Source organism: Taeniopygia guttata, chromosome 2, assembly GCF_048771995.1.
Source record: "Taeniopygia guttata chromosome 2, bTaeGut7.mat, whole genome shotgun sequence".
NCBI lineage: Eukaryota > Metazoa > Chordata > Aves > Passeriformes > Estrildidae > Taeniopygia > Taeniopygia guttata.
In genome coordinates this window covers 56,944,147-56,960,678 of record NC_133026.1, presented here as the reverse complement: position 1 = coordinate 56,960,678, position 16,532 = coordinate 56,944,147, and the positions used below count along the sequence as shown (strand labels likewise).

The 16,532-nt window shown below is 34.9% G+C and overlaps 1 long non-coding RNA gene across 1 annotated transcript; it reads left to right on the top strand.

Moving 5' to 3' along the window:
- The first annotated feature begins 4,800 nt into the window (after positions 1-4,800).
- On the top strand, positions 4,801-11,488 carry LOC115494131 (uncharacterized). Its single transcript, XR_003959137.4, has 3 exons — positions 4,801-5,335; positions 10,238-10,379; positions 11,125-11,488. It is a non-coding gene; the product is annotated as an uncharacterized lncRNA (long non-coding RNA).
- The last annotated feature ends 5,044 nt before the right edge of the window (positions 11,489-16,532 follow it).

Genomic DNA, 16,532 nt, shown 5'->3' with positions numbered 1-16,532 from the left:
ACAATGAAAACTGAAGTTGATTGGCCTACATGAAAATAAAGGGTGGGTAGCACAACACTGCTGAAAATTGATGAAATGTGGATTAATGAGCACACATTTCTTTTTCCCGTCTTGTTAATAGCAGACCAATAATAATGTTGCACTAATATTTATTCAAATGATAAGCTGTCACAATAATACTACTATTCCTGTTTTGGTAAGGCCAGTTATGATAACTGTACCAGCTGATTCGGCCAGAAAACATTTTGAAAACCTGAAGCTATACCATTAAAAGAGTTATTTATACTGAAAGAGAAAATGATTATTTTAGTCAAGTCAGACTTGATTTTAACACTGAACTCCTGGATTTTTTTTTTGTTAGAATAGTGTATTACATCTCTGTCATAAATACCAATTCGGATTTTTCTAATATATTTTGTCATTCCTACAATTAAAATACCATCCACCACATAATCTTTCTTTCATTTTTCACTTGAGGATTTAGTCTTGCCACGCAATGTCTCTGAAATTGATATTAGATTTTTTTGGTAGAGTTTCATTTTATATGAAAGCCTTATGAAAAAAGCATAAACTTTCTGGAAGTTTATGCTTTCGGATTTTTTTTTTAAATAAAGATAATTCCATATTTGCTGTAGAGCTACATCATTCCAGTTTTATTTAAGACACTTCAGAACATAAAAAGGTAAGAGAACTTATGAACAGTCATTTGCTGTCAAGTCCTTCAAGCACATGAAATGCTTGACTTGAAAAGAGCCATTTTTCTCATGAACTTAAATGGAATCAGTTTCATTGACTATTGCTGAGAGACACTCAGGAATTTTCAAATTCAATGCCTATTTTCCTTAAGTTCACACTGTGTGTATTTAGTACTATCAGCCACAAAATAAAGGTCAGACATAGTTACTGTCCCATTATTGCACACTTAATGTAATACATCTAAGAACAAAACTAAAATCCTCTGATTTCTATGTTCTTATATAGCTATTTTCTTTAACTTAATCTAGTAGACAAATTTATAAAAACAAGTAATTGTCAATTTTCTACTCATCATTTACACTCTAAACAAAAAAATAGAAGTAAACCCCAATTACTTTTTTAATAGATAGAATACATAGAAAAAATTTAAAAGAAGATAGTCAACCATTGCTTGTATTAAGCCACTCCCCTAGTTCCCTGAAGAATAAGACATTTTATGGTAACTGACACAAACACTTATATTTGTTCTTAGGAAGCTACTATAGAACAAAACTGAGCACTAAATAAGAAAGGAAAACTTCAATAAAAAGTGGAAGAATCCTATAAAACCTGTAAAAATTGTTGTTTCTACCTCCCATGAGGACTGAATTTCAGTGTACTTGAAATCCCATTCCAAAAATATGACAAAACTGTCTGTTATTACTGAAATCAACAGGCCTTTTTCTTGAGTTCTTGTAATTCCCTTTAGTGCTATTTCAATAGGAAAAAGGCTTTATCTTGCCTTAAGGCAACAGCTGTTATAAAGGAATCCTCAGGGAATGTATGGCTGCCTTACCCAATAGCACAAAGGACAGATAGGTCAATAGGATTTACCTGTAAGCACCTGACACAGAATCCTCTTTCTCCCCTCGCTAATACTACCTTAGTCTTCCCACTCTGTAACTTTGAGGTTGCTGGATGGGAAAGGAGAAAGTAGAGTTTTGCTTCTAGAGATTTAGATGCTAGGTCTCCCTGAGTTATTATTGCTGGTCAAGATGCTAATTTCACATCCTAGCTCTGATTTGTACCAGTACGTGACACTTCCCAGAACAGGGTTAGAGTTTTAAGATTTCCCATCAAATTTTGATATTGTTCAGGACCTCTTTCCTTCTTTGTCACTTCTCAGTTAAAATAGCATTACTCCCTCCACCTGATAGTTTCTTTTCAGTTCCTTTTAGCCATTTTGTCTTTACCTGCTGTCAAATCTTTCTTCTCACTTACTTCAGGCACTGACAGGAATAACTTTATAATTTGCTAATTTCTAAAAGGTGAAAATGTAACAGTATTTAAGTAAAGATATAGGCATTTTGACACTTTACAGCTTCCATGAAATGTAGCATCAAAATATGATCTTATTTTGATAGACCTATTTTGATACTGTTTTAATACTACTTTTTTGATAGGCCTATTTCGATACTGTTTTGAACACTTCATAGAAGCAATTCACCAAGTCCTTATCACCAGAAATGAGTGAATTTATTCCAGCAGAGAAAGAAAACCCTTGTCACCTCAGGAAACTTTTCAGAGAACAACAAGTCAATAAAATTCGTGATAGCAGTCAATTTTCATAAAGACTTCTCTTTGCAAATGGAAGAGTGAAACAATAAAGAAAGCTACTGAGTAAAAATAAGAAGACTATTCACACCCAGGCACAGAAGAGAAATAAATATGTGTAAGCTAGGATACAATTTGATGAGTCTGGTGTTACTTTTCCAAATTAATAATGGAGATTAAAGGAATAACTGGCAAAATTTCCTCATGTAATAGAAGAGGATCTCTGTTTTCTCAAAGACAGTTTTGTGCCTCCATGGAAGATTTAAACAATTTCTTAAGACAGAAGGAATGTGTACCAAGAGCATACAGGCCAGGAAACTGAATATTGCTGTAATGAGTACATGACATTATTTAGGAAGAGTAGCCAACTGCCTCAGTTACTCTCCTGAATATAAATCTCTAGTGAGATAACGGTTTGGGAGTAGTAGCAGTAGTAAAAAAGAACAAGTTTAAAAGTACTCATGTTGACTTCCTTGAAAAAAATAGAATATATAGATATATGCCTAAATGCTTATATAAATCCAAGTATAGATATTTCTGGCTGATCTTGGATATAGGTATTTTTAGACACTTGAGTTATCTTAAGATTTATTTGGAAGTATGTTTACAAAACAACAGGTGCATTTACACAATAAAAGGAAACACATAGCTTCCTAAAAGATGTGCACACAGTTTGGGTTTTTTTTTTTTCAGATGCTAGAAAAGTATCAGAATGTACAATGATAAAGCTGCCAAAAATACTCGTCATGAATAGTGTTGCATCTGGGCAATCCAGACCAGAAGTCCACACACAAGATAGTGTCGAGTGTCCTGACATCTGTAAACCCCATCTTTTCTAGAAAATTATTCAAAAATAGCTACAATTAAAAAAAAAAAATGTTCCTTCTAACAGTCACTATATTTAGGAGTCGTCATTCTTAATTCTGTCCCATGTCTGTTGTGTTTCTAGAGAAGAAATTCACAGGTCCACAAGAGGTGCTTATTTTAAGTTCATCCACTGTGATTGCTACGATTATGTCTTGGCAAACATCATTCTCAGATCAAACTCAGGACTATCACTTCAGAAATACCAGTATGATACTTTAATATATTAATATAAATGGAAATGCTATACACAGAAAGGGGCTTCTAAATGGAAGAATGCACCTACAATCTATTGCCTGAAATAGGAAAACAAAAGCATTGACATCAGCTGCCTCTATTTCACAGCTCGAAAACACTGCATAGGAAGTCCACTGTTAAGGATAAAAGAAATGTTCATTTTTCTCAGTATAAGTGTCTTTAGAATTACTATTTTCAAGAACTGTCCAGGTAAATTGCTAATTGATACAAATAATCTGATATTTTATATCCGCTGAGGACTATGAATATCATTGCAAATCCTTTTATGGTAACTCCAAAGACTAAAGTAGATTTCTTATCTTGTCCTCTTATGACCATCATGTATCTTTTACTGTAGGCATGTGTCCTTTGAATGAGAAAGTTTAGTGCAGTGGCTTGTGCTGCCAGCATTTAGTCAGAATTTTGTTATTTCAAGCCTTCCAGCCATCCTTCTAACATAGTATATAATGAGAGCACTTCTAAAATAAAGCATCATCATCAAAAATATAGGTCACATGTGAAGTACTTTATGGTTATTATACTCTGACATAGGGAGAGAACGAAGGTATATTAATATATTTTTCTGAATAAACATTATCTTAAACACATTGCCCTAGCAGAAAAAGAGTCACTTAGGCATTTCTCAACAAGTTAAAAAAAAAAAGGAAAAAACTCTACAAAGGAAAAAATGTGCAATATACAAGCAGGAAAAATGCAGGGAAAAGTTATCCACTGAACAGAATTTCAGCAGTTGACAATAATCCAATTGTTGTAGTTTATAACATTGATATGAACAGCATGTATACAGTCAGATCAATGACCATTAACCATACCATGGAAGAATTTAAAGATAAAATAGCCTTGTAAGAACAGTTAGCCTGTCTTCTGCCCACACAGATTCTCTGAAAAGTATATTCTAATTCACTTATAGCATATAGAATATAGCTTTACTAGCATGAACTCCTCTACTTCATCTTTTACAGTACAAATCTGTCCCTATATAGTTTTTGTCTGTAACTTTTGTGACCTTTTCTTAAACTAATATCTTCCCACAAGATGGTGGCAACAGCTGTGCGAGCCATTTTTTAAAATATTTTTGGATTTATTTTCTTTCACTGGTATGATAAATGAAAAAAATTACATCCCAGACTTTCACTAATTTTTCATTTTGCAGAACTATTTCAGAAATTATGGGGGTTTTTTCCCTTTCAGTTACACTTATTTCAACTTTAATTTCTGATTCAGATTTTTACCTTTTTTTTTTTGTGTTTATCAATATAAAGTAAAAAAAGATATACAATCACAGAATCACAGAATGGTTAAGGTTAGAAGGGACCTCTGGAGAGCAGTTAGTTCGGCTCCTCTGCCAAGGCAGGGTCACCTGGAGCAGGAACTTGGAGTTTGAATCTCTCCAGAGAGGGAGATTCCATGACCTCCCTGAACAGACCATTCCAGTGCTCTATCACCTGCAATGAAGAAGTTCTTCCTGATGTTGAGGTGAAACTTCTCATGTTTTTCTTTATGGCCATTGCTCCTTGTCCTGTCTCTAGGCACCACTGAAAAGAATCTGACACCCTCCTCTTAACAAATGTCTTTGAGATATTTATATGTATTGATGAGGTGCCCTCTCAGTCTGCTCTTTTCTAGACTAAACAGACCCAGCTCCCTCAGTCTCTCCTCACAAGAGAGATGCTCCAGACCTTGGATCATCCACATTCTACAATAACTCCTTCTCTTTCTTGAACTTTGGGGACTGGAATTGAACACAATACTCTGGATGTGGTGTCACAAGGGCTGAGTAGAGGGGAAGAATCACCTCTCTTGACCTGCTGGCCACACGCTTCCTGATGCACCCCAGGATACCATTGGCCCTCCTGGGCACAAGGGCACAGTGCTGGTCAACTTGCCATCCACTAAGACTACCAGGTTCTTCTTTACATAAAATGTGTGTTAAGTGTAATAGTGTGAGAAGGCAATCTTCTTTTAACAGACTGGTCTAATTTGCTAAGTTTCTAATTCACTGCTACATTGATTGATGAATTCACGATCTCACAAATTCACCAACTTTAGCATTTATGAGCAAAATCATTTCCTACCATGGGTGACAATGGCATAAGCACAACTGTATTAATTCTGGGTCATAGAGTATATGTCTAGAATATGGTATATTTATATCCAGGTATAAATGGTATATAGTATATTTATATCCAGGTATATATGGTATATATATATCCAGGTATATTTCTGGAATATGTAAGGTCCATTTGAGTATTTTTTGAGACTTTGCTACTGAAAGATTGGGCACACAATTCAATCTCATTTCTGTATTACTATGGAAGCATAGCTTCTGATCAATTTCAGAGCTTTGTAAATTCACATACTTCTGCTCACAAGAGTTATGAAGAGATATGCACATAAAGCACAATAAATTTCCTACAGTTTCTGGATATTTTGTAGTTAGTATTTAAAAGTATTATCTTTCTAAGAACATGTAAAAACATGCCTTTATTTACTAGAAAAGAATATGAAGCCTTGTGCCACACCTGACTTATTTACAACTAAGTACAAGAAAAAATGTTCCCTATGGTTGATGAAGGACTGAAAAAACCCACAAAAAACTCCTTAAGAACAGCTGTACTGGATCAACAGGGTTATCTGCCTCCAGTAAAAGCTACAGCAGATAAGTGGGGAAAGCATCTCCTGAATTTACTCCTATCCTTCCATAAGTTGCATATTAGGGCCAGGCGCAAATTTTGTAACCTTCGAAGGATGATTGTTCCATGAAACTATTTAGCCTCCTCTTCATCCTCTGTAAGTTGTCTTAGTCAACAATATGCCATAGCAAACAATTGCACAACCTTAGCTCATTGAGGAATGCCCTTTTGTTTCTAGCCTGCCTCCTACTAGTTTAGTTAGAATTTTCCATGTTGCAATATGGAAGAGATATCAGATTCACACAAATTCACCCTTTCCTGATGCTCATGTATCATGATTGGAGATTAGCTAGCATCTGATCTCTCACTCCCTTCACATTGCAATGGGGGAGAGAATAGGAAAAGTGAGAAAACTCATGAGTTGAGATAAAGGAAATTTAATAGGGAAACTGAAAGCTGTGCACACAAGAAAAGCAAACTAGGAATTCATTCACCACATCCCATGGACAGGCATATGTTCAGACATAGTCAGGAAAGCAGGAAAAGGCTCCATCACACATAACGGTGAACAAATGTCATTGCTTCAAACATCCCCCCTTCCTTCTTCTTTCCTCATCTTTCTGTGATGAGCATGATGCATACAGTCTGGAATATCCCTTTGGTCAGTTGGAGTCAGCTGTCCTGACTGTGTCTCCTACCAACTTGGGCAACCCCAGCCTGCTCACTGGAATTGCTGTGAGGAGAACAAAAGGCTTTGACACTGCAAGCACTGCTCAGCAGTAACTTAAACACCCCAGTGCTATAAATACGGTTTCCAGCATAAACCCAAGACACAGCCTCTTATTATCTACTGTAAAGAAAATCACCTCTACCCAAGCCAAAGCCAGGACATTGTGATCCTTGTGATTCTTTAGGTATTTACAAATATTTATTTATTTGAACAGTGGGATAACAATGTACTCTGGTTTGGTTTTTTTTCCCTTTCATGATTAGTACTTAGCACTTCATTTATACTTTGCCCACTACTGAGCACAGAGGTGGCATTTTTGTGGAACAATCTGTTACAACATAAAGATGTCCCTCCTGAGGACGAAGGTCAGGTCAGTGCCCATTTGCTTTATGTGAAGTTTTCCCAACTGTATCATTTCACAGTAAATCTGATCTGGATTTTATACACCATATGATTATGCAGTAACTTCTGTAATCCTTCACAGTGGGATTTCCTTCTTACTGTATTGAACTTCCAACAAATTTTATCACCTCATTATTCACACCAATTTTAAGATTACTTCTAAATCTGTGGAAAATTGTGTGTCCAAGCAAAGACCTTCTTTCATTTTGAAAAATATATTTTCACTCCTCACCTCTGAGTCAAAGCTTCTAGCCAATTATTGATCTACTCAACTAATTATATTTTTGTCCCCATATAGTAATATGATATTGTATCATGTCAAATATTCCTACATAATTTCCTGAAATTTTCATAGACAGACCTTGCAGATACTCTGCCAACAAGATTGAGTTTATCCATGTTTACTGCTGTTTTTAAAGAAACCCAAAAATATGTAAGGCATGACTCCTTTTACTAAACATGCTGTTAAGCCTTGTGCCATTTATCCTGCTACTACATGTCCACTATCAGCATTCAGTATTTTAGCTTTTAATTAATTTGCCATGTACATTTGTGAGGTTCCCTGAGCAATACTGTTCTGCTAATCCATGCAATCCTTTCTTTAAAGTTGTATGATATTTGTCATACTTCAGTCCTTAGAACCGATGTTGTAGCTTTGTTGTTTGGGTTTTTACAATGAAATTTCATAGCACAACTAGAATTTAATATAGATTCCCTTTAAAGTGCTTGGATGACTATAGCATATATGGGCAACCTCTTGCAGTCAATCAACTTGTTTCATCATCTCTTTGTAAATAGTTCAGTTTTGTACAATATTTGAATACTACCTTAAAAAAAAGAAAGGGGAAAGGGAAAGGGAAAGGGAAAGGGAAAGGGAAAGGGAAAGGGAAAGGGAAAGGGAAAGGGAAAGGGAAGGAACTTCATTTCTTGGTCCTGAAATGGTAAGTGTAGAATTCATGCATTCTGGAAAACTGTGTGCCATCAGCAATTTGATTATTTTTTATTATATTTATTATTTAATACCAAAGATACCATGATTCTTTTTTCTTGACTTAGAAATACATTTTTCTTTTTGAAGAATGGCTTTTTATTTTTAAATAACTCCCTTCCTCTATTTTTACAAAATTATGATTTATTTTGATTTTTGTTAAGTATTTTTGAGAGGCAGCACTCATTTTCCGTAGTCTTCTACTATGGAGTTTTTAAATCATTTCTGTGCCAACTGGAATATATTACTCTTAAAATGAATACTTAGTATTCTTCCTTTAGGTGCCATTTATTTTATGTAGATGTCATTGATAGCATTGCTTCACTAAAGTGATTAAAATAAAACTGTTTTTAACATGCATCACAACTCCATCATTGGAATAGGACAGCCTGTTTTTTCTGGTCACTTTATGTCCTGCTTATTTATTAGGTATGTTAAGACTAGCCTTTTCACTGACTTCCCAATATGTCTCTAATCAATTCATTCACAATAGTAATTTTATTTGAAATTATGAACCCTTTGCAACACAGTATGATGTCCAGTTCATCAAGACAAATAAAATAGCATAGGCCTACAACAAAAATTAAAAACTTTTATGTATAGAGTTTCTGCTTTTGTTTTCCAAACAGCTTGCCACTTTGGTTCAAGTAAAATGATGAGAGTTTCCCATTTCCTGTTTTCTAAAAATCTGTTACTGTTTCCTCATGCCCAAGACTTCTGTAGATTTCAGAGTCCAGAATTTTGTCTTCTACATCTGAGTGCTGTCCTTGGTCGATGTATCCCGAGAGCTCTTTTAATGAAGTTCAATGCCATTGAGAATTTGCTAAGCCAGAAATATAACCTTATGAAGGCTATCTCATTATCCAACATCCAAAGTCACAAACCTTCATCTTCACCTCAATTTCAGTACTGTATATATTATTTGAACAACATATACTTTTGAACTACTATTGTTAAACTTCAAAATCTCCTTCTGCATTATTTTATACATATATTACCACAGTATACAATGATACTGGAACACACTAATTATCTAATTAACCGGGACAGACAATTCAATTATAAATCCTACCTTGGCTCAAAGTGTATAATTATTTTTTAGGACGTGAAGTTGCTTTACACCTTTGACCCCAATTTGAAGGTCCTAAACTAATTTTTTTTTATTTTTTTTTTTGCTAATGAGTCAATATGGGCTGAATTTGTCCTTTATTAATGGCTTAAATTCTTGTATCAGCTAGTGTTTGATTGTTGAAAGAGGGAAGGAAACATTTAACGTATAGATTGTATGATTTTTGCAGAGGTAACTTGGACTAGTTTATTAGAGTTGCCTTGACTCCAGCTGCAACTGACATGGTAAAACTTTTGGCTTAGTTGTGAAAAACACAAGTGGTGCAAAAATCACTACCAACAAACAGATGCCCCAAAAGTCTCCAAGCAATAGCTACTTTCAAAGAACTTCTTCCTATTTTTGCTGTTGAACATGATGTTGTGTGGCATGGAGTACCTCTTTAGTCAGTTCAGATCACCTGTCCCAGTTCTAGCTCTCAAAATCTCTTGCCTGCTGTCATCCTGATACCTGAGGAGACAAGGAGAAAGGGAGAAGGTGTTGATGCTATGCAAGCCCTATTCAGCAATAGCCAAGGTATTGGTGTGTTATCAACATTCTTGTGCTCATCTGCTTAAAACACAGAAGCATTCATCATAGCAGCATTCTTTTGTTCACTTGCCTAAAACACAGCAGAATATAGGCTGCTGCAAAGAAAATAAACTCCTCAGATGCACTCAGTACAAATACTTGGGTTTGGCATAGCAGTGAATTGCATAAACATACAGAAAACAGTTCTCATCAGCCAAGAAGCAAGTATCTAGGTTGTACTATGAGTCCTCAAAACTCTCAGCAATAAACATAAATGTGCATCTCATTTATTTTGTAGTATATAATGATCCAGTTCAATATCACTTCGTTTATTTGGAAAAGCAATATTTTGTCTGAGTACAAAAAGTGATTTGTGCTACTTTATTTTTTTCAAACATCATAATCTATCTAATGGATAGATATATTTTTTTTCACAGTGTTTACTTCCTTTTTGGTCTCCATGAGAAGTACAAGAAATACAAACACCTCTGTAAAGTTGTAGTTTGCAAGAGAACAGCTTGAATTAGAAGGATGGATCCCAGGGATCTATTTTTCTTTAGAAGGCCTTTAAACTATAAGGTAACCATCAAAATACATTATTTCCTATACCCAAAAAAAGATTTAAAATACATATTCCAGAAAAAAGTATCATAAATATACTAGATATTACTAATGTTTATTCCTAATGATATTAATACTCTCATTTATATTTATAACTTAAAAAGGAACCATCTGTCTCACTAGCTGTAGGAGACCAGATTACGGTAGCTGTAATATGATTCAGTTTCAATACAAATCACTACTGGTTAATTATAATGTGAACTCTCTACTGGAAACGGAGCAATTATTTCAATGGTACTCATAATGCTAGAAAGCCTGACTGATTTTTTTTTTTTTTTTTGTGAACTATAGACTTAAAACAAACTCTTCTCATTACATTTTGGTCAAAACCAAACTCCCAGTTCCTGACCAACTCTGCTTCTCATAAACCAAGATGTTTTTTATGCCAGTTCTCAAAGATAGTTCAGACCATCTACTTTCTTAAAGAAAAAAATCTTTAGAGATAACTCCAAAATCTAGTTGCCCATTGTGATTTCTGCACTATATTTCTTCTTGTTAATAAATGTCAACATAGGTGCCCTACTGACACAATAAACCCTGCTTTCTAATAATGCAGTTTCAGAATTTTGTTCCTAGTTCCTCTTATTTGTCACTACTGTTTTTCCCACTTGTCAGATTTTTGACAGTTGGAATTTCAAATTATGTGCCTGGCCCGTGCCTAAGACACAAAATTAAGTCTTGTCTCCATTTGACTTCTCTGCAGGTGAAAGAAGAGGTGTGGCTTCAAACCAGCTGAGTTCAACTATTTCAAAACACAACAGTGCTCTTAATTCAATTTTAACCTGGTTCAAGCCAGCATAATATGTATTAGCCATGGCCAGGATGATTTATATAAAGTATGAACTAAACAGTGTCTACTCTGTTTGAAAATACAGGTAGTGACTGCATTTATAGTCTGATTTCAAGACTGAGATTAATAAAAAGAAATTAAAAAGATAAAATAAAGAAACTAGGAGGATAGTTGCAGGTCTTTTAATGTGTGTTTGTTTGTTTGTTTGTTTTTGATTTTTTTTTTTGTAGTTGGAAAGAAGAGCAGAACAGTGAAAAAAGCAAGAAGGAAGGAGGGAGGGAAGGAGGGAGGGAAGGAAGGAAGGAAGGAAGGAGGGAGGGAGAGAAAGAAAGAGAGAAAGAGAGAAAGAAAGAAAGAAAGACAGAAAGAAAGAAAGAAAGAAAGAAAGAAAGAAAGAAAGAAAGAAAGAAAGAAAGAAAGAAAGAAAGAAAGAAAGAAAGAAAGAAAGAAAGAAAGAAAGAAAGAAAAGAAAGAAAGAAAGAAAGAAAGAAAGAAAGAAAGAAAGAAAGAAAGAAAGAAAGAAAGAAAGAAAGAAAGAAAGAAAGAGAAAGAAAGAAAGAATGAAAAAGAAAGAAAGAAAGAAAAGAAATAAAAGAAAGAAAAGAAAGAAAAGAAAGAAAAGAAAGAAAGAAAAAGAAAGAAAGAAAGAAAGAAAGAAAGAAAGAAAGAAAAAGAAAGAAAGAAAGAAAGAAGGAAAATTGAAGATAAGAGCATTTAGAAAACCATGACTCTCTAGTTCATACTACAAGTGAGACCACTAGTTATAAAGATCAAGAAAATTGAAATGTCAGCTTAGGGGAGAATACAGAGGAGATGCTGTGTTCATTAATTTCAACTCCAGTGCACTGCCAGTGTTTTCTGAAGCTAAGATTTGTTGAAAACTGTATAAAGCCTCCCTCATAGATACAAAAGATACAAGACGTCTTCTCAAGAGCTCTGCTCCCTCACCAAAAAAAGATTCTTCTACATCGGGTCACAAAGCATCATTAGGAGGTCTGGGATTTTCACTGGTTCATTACTATTTAGTACTGTTTAATGTAGCTATCTGCAGAATAGAGACAACATTCTCATTTATTATTCTTATTTTGTTGAAACTTGTTCAGATATGTCTTTCAATGCACATGTTGACTGCTTACCTCTTGATCTTAATTAACATTTTATTTCTGTTGCAGTTCAGGTTTTCCTGCCTTAGAGTATGAACCAAGAATCTGACGGTGTTTTCTTATGTTAACTTCACATTTACTTTAAGCATGCAGGAAAGACCATGGATGTTGTCTATCTGGACCTTGTCGAACCTTTTGACTTTGTCACCCACAGTGATTCCTTGGAGACATCCATGGTTTGGAGAGGTGCACTGTTCACTGAGTAGAGCCTGAGCTGCCTTTTCTCCAGGCTGAACTACACAAGCTCCTTCAGCCTCTCCTCATTGGAATTGTTCCCTAGAGGTTTGTTGCCCTTCTCTGGACATGATCAGGACCTCAGCGTATTTCTTTTAGTAAGGGTCCTAAAAGAGTACACAGATATTTGACTGAGGCCCATTAATCCAGTCTGTCCATAATTCCCTGCAGAGCCCTCCTACCCTCTAACGGAGCAGCACTCCTGCCCAGTTTGGTGCACTCTGCAAATCGACTGAAGGTGCACCCAATCCCCTTGGACCAGATCATTGGTAAAGATTAAATAGAACATCCCCAATGCCGAGCCCCAATGAATACCACTTATGACCAGCTGCCAACTGGATTTCCTTCATTCACCACAACTCTTTTGGCTTGGCTATCCAGTCAGTTTTTTATGCAGAAAACTATCTTTTTTTTCCTGAGTTCCAGTAAAAGGTGTCCATTCAACCACACCAGTCATTCCCACCAGCTTGTCTTTTGACATGGATGGTCTCCTCCTACACCTTTAAGATTTTCTTCTTGGAGAATGTCCAGCCTTCCTGGAGTTGTTTGCCCTTCAGGGCTGCCTCTCAAGACAGTCTCTCAACTAAACTCCTAAACAGCCCAAAGACTGCCATCTGGAAGTCCATTGTAGCAGTTTTGCTGATCCCCACCTGAGTTCTGTGAGAATCAAAAACTCTATATATGTTTGTTATGGTCAGGATGGCCTCCAAGTATGACCCACCACTCCTTCCTGTTCACAAACACCAGGTCCAACAGGGTGCCTTCTTTAGCTGTCTCACTCATCACCTGTGTTAGGAACTTATTTTCCACACACCCCAGAACCATCTTAGACTGTTCCTCTCTGATTTACTGTATTGCAATACTGTATTAGGAACACATATATATTTTTGAATAAAGAAAAGAAAGAGAAATGCGTATTGTAGATGTTTTACAGAACTTGTTATATATATTATATATGTATATATTTAATGTCTATGTAAAAACGTGTGCATATTTATGTAGACACCCTGTTTCAAATTCCTTCTTGGATACATTATACAAGAAACTCAAAAGACATTCATGAAGTACCAGGAACTTCATTCACTTAAAGAAATCTGGATCTTTACTACCTTTAAACCTGTGCAGTATTGTTCAGCAGATATGTAAAGTCAGAATAGACTAGTAGATGGAATCATTTATCACCCAAAGTGGTACTTGCTTTCTGAAAATCATCTGTTCCTCAGCTCTCCCACAGACATGGGAATGTTTATTTAATCTCCCTCATAGAAGGCCTGACAATACAGGAAACATCTAGGGCAATGTTTCACCATTGCTTCTTCTTTAAATGCCCAAATCAAAGGAAATTGAAAAGAGCATTTATTTTTGTATTTTCTTAAATGGTTGAATCAGTTCTCTCATTCTAATTAAGCCACTGAATTTCTGGACAAAGCATACTCTGTCCTGCTTCATTTGTTCCCTACTGGCATTCCAATTCAGCAAAACATTTCTCCTGTAGAATTGTATTCACTGAAAACTATCATGCCTTTTTGGATCAAAGGTACTAAATCTTGTTTGAAATTTATTGAATCAGTTTGTACTCTGAAAGAGGTTTGACTTTCAAAAATATTCTACACCATATCAGAACCATGTTTTTGATTTTCTCTTTACTATGCTCTTTCTAATCTTACTCCTTTTATGCCTCATAAGCTCCCTGACCTCCACTGCTTCATTTAACAACAGGCAGTGTAGTGTTCAGTGCACACAGTACAAGCTAGGCTTTTTTATTTGTATTTACAAAAGAGTTAAAGGGAAAGCTTTGTGAGGACATAACAATTTATTTTCCCTCTTATCATCTTGCCCTTCTCTGCTCATGCTTTAAAAAAATGTTGGCTGGGGTTTTTTGTGCTTTTTTTCCCTCCTGAAGGAGGACACTTATTAACCAAAATGCTTTGAAAGCTTTGTGAAATTTGTGTGATCGCTAAATTAGTCATAATTATGTCTTCAGATTATTATTGCTGTGGGACTATGTTTCACATCAAAGTCCTATTATTTCAATTATGTGTTTGTTTACCACAGTAAAACCACTCATACTTATACATTTTAATATTCTTTTCCTGCTTTAATAGAATCAGAAAAAGTCTTCAGACTGTGAAATCTAAAACATTTGATGTCAGCTTTCACACCTGAAAACACCTGTGGTGCTACTGATGACAAGCCAAATGGCAAAAAAAGATCAAAGCATCTAGCCTAGGTTATAATGCCAAATAAATCAGCATCATAAAGCAGGCAATAACATTATCTTGCTTAAAACTACATGTTCTTACTCTCTCAGAATCCTGACAACAACCATAAAGGGGAAGTTGAGCTCTGGGGTACTGTTAAGAGTTCTGTGATTCTGTGCAAGTGAACACCAAAAATACAGTCTAGACTTGATGCATTTTCCAGTTGTGTAGCTCATGTTTTCTGTTATATGAATTTGAAATCTAAGCAGTCATAAGTCTTTAGCAGATACTGCTGTTAATATAAGATGTTCATATATATGTGTGTATAAGAATAATGTAGATGTTTTCATATTTCCATAACTAAAAGTTTATGTTCACAAGAACAACAGCATCATGAATAAGTCAATACAAAGCTTTTCATTAGTTTGGTGAAAGGAATATTGTCCACCAGCTAAACGTGAAAAGGAGAAGCTGGTGTCAAAGTGTAGTATATGTTACCTGTTACCTGAGTTATCTATGTACAACTCATCTAAAGTTATTTCAAATGTCTCATATGCATCTAGGAGGAAATTGTTAAATTGGCCTGTGAAATTACTCCAATACAAAAAATCTCCCCCTAAAACTCTGCAACTGCCAGAAGCCTAAGTTAATGGTAGAATCAAGTCAAAAGAACATTTGTAGGGAACTTTGCAAAACCCTAGTAAAACTACCCTGTGTAGTTTTCTGCATAAAAATCCATTTGCATTAGAAATATTTAATGAGACTAACAGGTATTTCACTGTTTTCATCACTAAATACTCCAAAACATATATTGTGAAAAATAATAATTAGGATTTATACCAAACTGCAGCAGTCACAATTTAAAAAGTGCACGCTTATTGACTGTATCAAAAATTATGTCATAGGGCTTATTCTCTCACTAATACTATTTAGCATTAAAAGTACATTTGCTAAAAAGAAAGATAAGGTGATACAATTTATGCAAATCAAAACTCAGGGACAAAATATTGAACAGTTTAAATTCTAGTGATAGTACAGCACATTAAACTAATTGCAGTGAGTTAAATATGGACAAAAAATTAATGTCAATCTCAGTGGAAGGAGGACTATAAAATTAATAGCAACAACAACAACAAAAGCAACAACAAAAAAAGAATCCCTAGATGAATAATTTCTTTCAAAAGAAGCTATCAAAAGCTTAGACCTGTTTTGTATATTTTAGCAGTAATCTGCAAGCTGATGGAGATGTCACAGTGCTGTTATATTTATTTCCTCAAATGACTGTAGTCACAAAAAACTAATGAATTGAAGACCAAAGCCGAACATAAAAAATCTTGTTGCCTTCTAACCATGTGCACACAAATGTTAGATACTACTGGAGCTCTATGGAGACGTCTAAAAAAATTTAAAAAGTAGGTGTCTAAATACTGATTGTTATTTTCAAATAATACAAAGTTGATATTTCAGAGATTTTGATTTTCATTTGGATGCTGACCAATTTTTTACCTTTCAAATTACTGAGACTATATAGTGGAAATATTTTAGATATTTGAGGAGTGAAACAAACACGTTTGGCAGAGCAGGTATACAATCCAGCAAATAAAGAACTTTTGAATGGGATGGCAGAAAGAATTATTTGACTAATTAACTCAGGTCAAGGAAATATGTTGCATATAACAATCTCAACAATCTTTCTGGGAGAAGATAGATATAGATTCACAGT